Genomic DNA, 6,000 nt, shown 5'->3' on the forward strand with positions numbered 1-6,000 from the left:
CTTGTTTGATATCAGAAAAAAGTTGTAGATTAGAAAACTGCTTAAGTTCGAGCCCCACATTGGGCGCCAAAAATAAATAAAAAAAAAAAAAAAGATATGAAAACTGCTTAAGCGAGGGAAAGGACTATCAAAGTGACGGAAGGTTAAAAGAGAGAAGAACTGAGGGGGGATAAAGAAAAAAAAAAAGAGACAAGAACTGTTTTGTCTTCTGGTTTAATGAAGACACGCGCCACCTGTTGTTCCTTTGCATTCTGCTTCTCCTTTGTTCTTATCCGCAGAAACACAGCAACTGAAATAAACGAGGCGCGGCAGCCAGCAAGGACTCCGTCCTCCCGTCCTCATCTTTTTGTTGTCTCTTCATTTCTGGCGACGTCTGACCGGGGAAGAGAGAGACCCCCGCTCACGGGCACTCGCAACCCTTTCCACGGCCAGTCGCGTCGCCACCGGAAGCGCCCGCCCGGAATGGGGTCCCAGGGACGGGCCAGAGCGCGTCCCGACCCCGCCGAGGGCGTCCGTACTCCCTCTTTTTTGATTTACTGGCACATTTTTAAAAATAATGAATCTCCTGTACATTTCTGATTTCAAAAAACAAAAAAATAAAAAAATAAATAAATACAAAAATAAATCTGCCATAAAATGCATTATACTTGGAGACTTGCACTTGTATGGATGAATTTATTACATTCAACATATTTAATTGTATGTCTTCTGATTCTAACATGCAGAAAAAATAAATGAACATGATTTTATCCTATGTCAACATTTGGGCCTCTGAATGTATCTGTTATTTGAATTTTTTTTTGAGACAGAGTCTTGCTTTCTTGCCCAGGCTAGAGTGAGTGCCGTGGCATCAGCCTAGCTCACACCAACCTCAAACTCCTGGGCTCAGGCGATCCTCCTGCCTCAGCCTCCCGAGTAGCTGGGACTACAGGCACGAGCCCCCATGCCTGGCTGACTTTTATATTATATATATTAGGTGGCCAATTAATTTCTTTCTATTTTTATGGTAGAGACGAGGTCTCTCGCTCAGGCTGGTTTTGAACTCCTGACCTTGAGCAATCCGCCCGCCTCGGCCTCCCAGAGTGCTACGGTTACAGGCGTGAGCCACCTCGCCCGGCCTGTTATTTGAATTTAAGTATATGAAAAGGGATGGTCAATTTGAAAAGTCACTCTAAACTGATTTTTTGTTTCCTAAAGGGCTCCTTTTTTTCTGGATGATCTGGTTTTATTACTAAAGTCACACGTATGTATTGTGGGGGCGCCTCGATGGCCCTTCGGCAGCCTCTCAGTGGCACGACAAGAAACGAATTTCCCCCCCTTCGTGTGAAGCAGGGTGAGGCCGTTAGCGAACAGCACACATGTGTTTATGCTCTCACCTCCGGTCATCTCTTGGGTTGTGGAGAAAGGCAAAAGGGAGGTGGGATGCGCAGGGATCGCGCAGAATTCAAAGAAAATTAATCACTTCAAAGGTCAGCTCATGGCCAGCGCGAAATTAGTTCGTGGCTTGCTAGGGCCCTTTGTGGGGGGATAAAAGGCACCCCGCAATTCGGGTCGGGGTCCTTGCCCAAGAAGAGCGACCACTGCGTTGGGGCTCGAGGGCTCGGACCCTGGCTAGCCAGAAAATAAACCTCCTCTTGTGTGACTGCATCCTCAATGTCTCTGCTTTTCTGTCCGGTGGGGCTGCGGAAGGTCGGTCCCTAACAGTATTAAACGCGCGACGCCTACGGGGGCGAGTGGTGCGGGACGAGGACCAGGGCCACCTCTTCCCGGGACTGGAAGCCGGAGAGGAGAGGACGAGACGGCTAAAGGCAGCAGCGGGCGAGCGGGGCGCTTCGTGGACGACACGAAAGTGGCGACGGGGGAGGGACCGCCGGACGACCGCTAGGAACGAGGGGGCGACCTCAGACGCCAAACCTGCTGGCTGGGACCCGCACGGGATCTCAGCACCTGCGGCCTCAGCACAGGAGAGCGGTCCCGGGGCACCCAGAACGACAAGGCTGCGCGCCTTCGGTGACTCCCACGCACCGCGCGGGGCCCGGGGCCCGACCGCCACCACGGTCGCACGCCGCTCCCGGGAAGCCCTCCCTCTTTCCGTGCACACTCGACCGCCCACCCCTCAGGTCGTTCCGCCCGAAACGCGCAGAGGCCCGCAGACCGTTGAAGCCAAGACATGACACCGGGGGGACGCCGCGGACTGCCGGGGTGACACCCTCCCTCGAGGCCGAGGTCAGGCTCGGGCAGAGCTCGGTCGAGCGAACGCTCCCGGGGGGAGGTCGGGCAGCGGGTGGGGAAGAAGAGAGAGGGGGAGCGGGCGCCTCCGAGAGGCCGAGAGCCGCCAGGGCGAGGCACGAAAAGCCCAGGGGGGGAGAGAGAGGAGACCCTGGACGCGACCGGGCCACCGGGAAAACAAAGCCGCGGGATCACACCGCCCCAACACACGGGAGCGGTCCCGGGGCGTGCCCGTGACGCCAGCCGGCCCTAACCGCCGGTCAACCAACCCCTCGACCCGCCCGCGGGCCACGGCCCCGCCACCGGGGGGCTCCCGAGAGCGACCACGTCCCTTCGGTGCCCAGCACCGCCAACGCGACTAAAATACCGTCTTCATTCGTCTCCCGTCCGGTCCCAGGGCCGGCGGGGGGGGGGGCGCCGCGCCCCGACAGACCGACACCGAGGCCCAGCGTGACCCTCCTCCGACTCAGAGGGGGGAGGCACGGGCCACAGTAGGCGTGAAGGAAGAGTGGCGCTCGGCCCCCACCCGCGGGGTGCGGCGGACCCCTCCTTCCCCGGCGGGGAGGAGGGAACTCTCTGCCCACGCACAACTGGCCGCCTCGGGGGCAGCGGCTGACGACACCCGGAGAGGCCACGCGCCGGGGGATCGGTACCCCAAAGAGGCACGCCTCCAGGATCGCTAGAGAGGATCTTCTCGTCAAAGGCGGATCGTCCCTGTTCCTCGGTCGCCCCCGACTGGGCCCCGGCGGAGGCGTTCACGCACGCCGGGGAGGGTGGGGGGGTCTGCGGTATGGGCGCGACAAGCACCCGCGGCAATCTCTGAGCGTTCGTGCTCGGGGCCCCCCTCGTGCAACCGCCTCGTCTCCGTGCGAGACACACGGTAATGGAAGAGGGCTCCCCCGCAGTAATGGAATTGGGCTCGCCGAGGCAGGCCACAACAGGGGCCACCACCGGGGCGCCGGGACAGTCCACCCGAACACGATTTGCCCACGCGGCCCGGTGTGACGACCCTCACCGCGAAAAAGCCAGGAGAGAAGAGCACGGACCACGCCACTCTCACCTTTCCAGTCCGCCACGCAGGCAGTGGGGACAGACAGAGCGGCACCTCGCCCGCCCGCGCGGCACGGGGTGACGCCGGTCGGTTCAACCGCCTCGACACCCCCGATAGAGGGCTGCTCGGGGACAACATGCAGCACACTGCGGCAGCGACCAGAGACAGGGACGCCGGGAACGAGGCGCGTCTCCGGGATCGCGAGAGAAGACTTTCGTGCCCAAGGCAGAGAAAGAGCCCTGTCACCGCGTGGAGGGCCGACTACTTCAACGCTACTTGACGAAAGAGAGCGTTTCACTGCTAACCTGCAGGCCCAAAATGACGATCTGAGGCGACGGAAAACACGGCGAGGGAGCCGCGGAAGAGCCACTTGACCACGCCGACCACCACGAACCCAGACGCGGCCACCTGTCCCCAACACGTCCCCATTGCCGACAGACAAGGAGCACTTCCAGGTAGACCAGATGTCGGAAGGCACTTAGTGCATGAGGAGAAAGGATCCTGTCCTCCCAGGTAGACCAGATGTCGGAACGCACTTAGTGCATGACGAGAAAGGATCCTGCCCTCCCAGGTAGACCAGATGTCGGAACGCACTTAGTGCATGAGGAGAAAGGATCCTGTCCTCCCAGGTAGACCAGATGTCGGAACGCACTTAGTGCATGACGAGAAAGGATCCTGTCCTTCCAGGTAGACCAGATGTCGGAACGCACTTAGTGCATGAGAAAGGATCCTGTCCTCCCAGGTAGACCAGAAGATGTCGGAACGCACTTAGTGCATGACGAGAAAGGATCCTGTCCTCCCAGGTAGACCAGATGTCGGAACGCACTTAGTGCGTGAGGAGAAAGGATCCTGTCCTCCCAGGTAGACCAGATGTCGGAACGCACTTAGTGCATGAGGAGAAAGGATCCTGTCCTTCCAGGTAGACCAGATGTCGGAACGCACTTAGTGCATGACGAGAAAGGATCCTGTCCTCCCAGGTAGACCAGATGTCGGAACGCACTTAGTGCATGACGAGAAAGGATCCTGTCCTCCCAGGTAGACCAGATGTCGGAACGCACTTAGCGCATGAGGAGAAAGGATCCTGTCCTCCCTTCCAGGTAGACCAGATGTCCAAAGACACTTAGTGCGTGAGGAGAAAGGATCCTGGCCTCCCTTCCAGGTAGACCAGATGTCGGAACACACTTAGTGCATGAGGAGAAAGGATCCTGTCCTGTCTTCCAGGTAGACCAGATGTCGGAAGACACTTCTTGCATGAGAAGAACGGATCCTGTTCTCCCCCATCTCTCCCGTCCGCATCCCCGCTCCCCTCGCTTTGGGTCGGGTCTCCAAAGACGCGGCGGCGGCGGACTGCTGGTCGACCCGCCCGGGCAGCCCCACAACCTTCCCGGGCGGCGGGCAACGCCAGCCATCTCCCTCATATACCTGCCGGCCCAAGCTCCGGCTCACAGACCTCCCGCCGTCGCACAGGCGCCAACCGCAAGGCTCCGGGAAGGCTGCCCGCTTCCCGGAGCTCAGCCCCGCTCACGTCGCTCAACTTCTCCTCCTTTGCCCACCGCGCCGGAGCTTCGGAGGACGGGAGCCTTGTACAAAAGCGCCCGCCAGAGGGAGCCCGAACACAACCGGGGCTGGCCACCAGACGTGTCCCGAAAACACGGGGCAACTCCGGGGAGCCAGCCATCCGGGAGCCGGTCACCGCCTCCCCCAGGTAGACCAGATGTCGGAACGCACTTAGTGCATGACGAGAAAGGATCCTGTCCTCCCTTCCAGGTAGACCAGATGTCGGAACGCACTTTGTGCATGAGGAGAAAGGATCCTGTCCTCCCTTCCAGGTAGACCAGATGTCGGAACGCACTTAGCGCATGAGGAGAAAGGATCCTGGCCTCCCTTCCAGGTAGACCAGATGTCCAAAGACACTTAGTGCGTGAGGAGAAAGGATCCTGGCCTCCCTTCCAGGTAGACCAGATGTCGGAACACACAGTGCATGAGGAGAAAGGATCCTGTCCTGTCTTCCAGGTAGACCAGATGTCGGAAGACACTTCTTGCATGAGAAGAACGGATCCTGTTCTCCCCCATCTCTCCCGTCCGCATCCCCGCTCCCCTCGCTTTGGGTCGGGTCTCCAAAGACGCGGCGGCGGCGGACTGCTGGTCGACCCGCCCGGGCAGCCCCACAACCTTCCCGGGCGGCGGGCAACGCCAGCCATCTCCCTCATGTACCTGCCGGCCCAAGCTCCGGCTCACAGACCTCCCGCCGTCGCACAGGCGCCAACCGCAAGGCTCCGGGAAGGCTGCCCGCTTCCCGGAGCTCAGCCCCGCTCACGTCGCTCAACTTCTCCTCCTTTGCCCACCGCGCCGGAGCTTCGGAGGACGGGAGCCTTGTACAAAAGCGCCCGCCAGAGGGAGCCCGAACACAACCGGGGCTGGCCACCAGACGTGTCCCGAAAACACGGGGCAACTCCGGGGAGCCAGCCATCCGGGAGCCGGTCACCGCCTCCCCCAGGTAGACCAGATGTCGGCTGACACTTGGTGTATGAGAAGAAAGGATCCTGTAATCCCCCCCCCCCCAGGTAGACCAGATGTCGGAAGACGCTTCGTGTAGGAGGAGAAAGGATCCTGTCCCCCCTCCCCCAGGTAGACCCGATGTCGGCTGACACAGTGCATGAGAAGAAAGGATCCGCGACCTCCTCCTCATCTGGCTGGTTGGGGGGGGTGCCTATTTATTT

The 6,000-nt window shown here is 59.7% G+C and overlaps 1 long non-coding RNA gene across 1 annotated transcript in view; it reads left to right on the forward strand.

The window, feature by feature from the left end:
* The window catches only part of LOC142865714 (uncharacterized), a 59,214-nt gene extending 58,678 nt beyond the window's left edge, over positions 1–536 (forward strand). Inside the window, exon 5 of the long non-coding RNA XR_012915868.1 lies at positions 279–536. This is a non-coding gene — a long non-coding RNA (uncharacterized LOC142865714). The remainder of the gene's footprint in view (positions 1–278) is intronic.
* The last annotated feature ends 5,464 nt before the right edge of the window (positions 537–6,000 follow it).

This window comes from Microcebus murinus, chromosome 31, assembly GCF_040939455.1.
Source record: "Microcebus murinus isolate Inina chromosome 31, M.murinus_Inina_mat1.0, whole genome shotgun sequence".
In the NCBI taxonomy this organism is placed as follows: Eukaryota; Metazoa; Chordata; class Mammalia; order Primates; family Cheirogaleidae; genus Microcebus; species Microcebus murinus.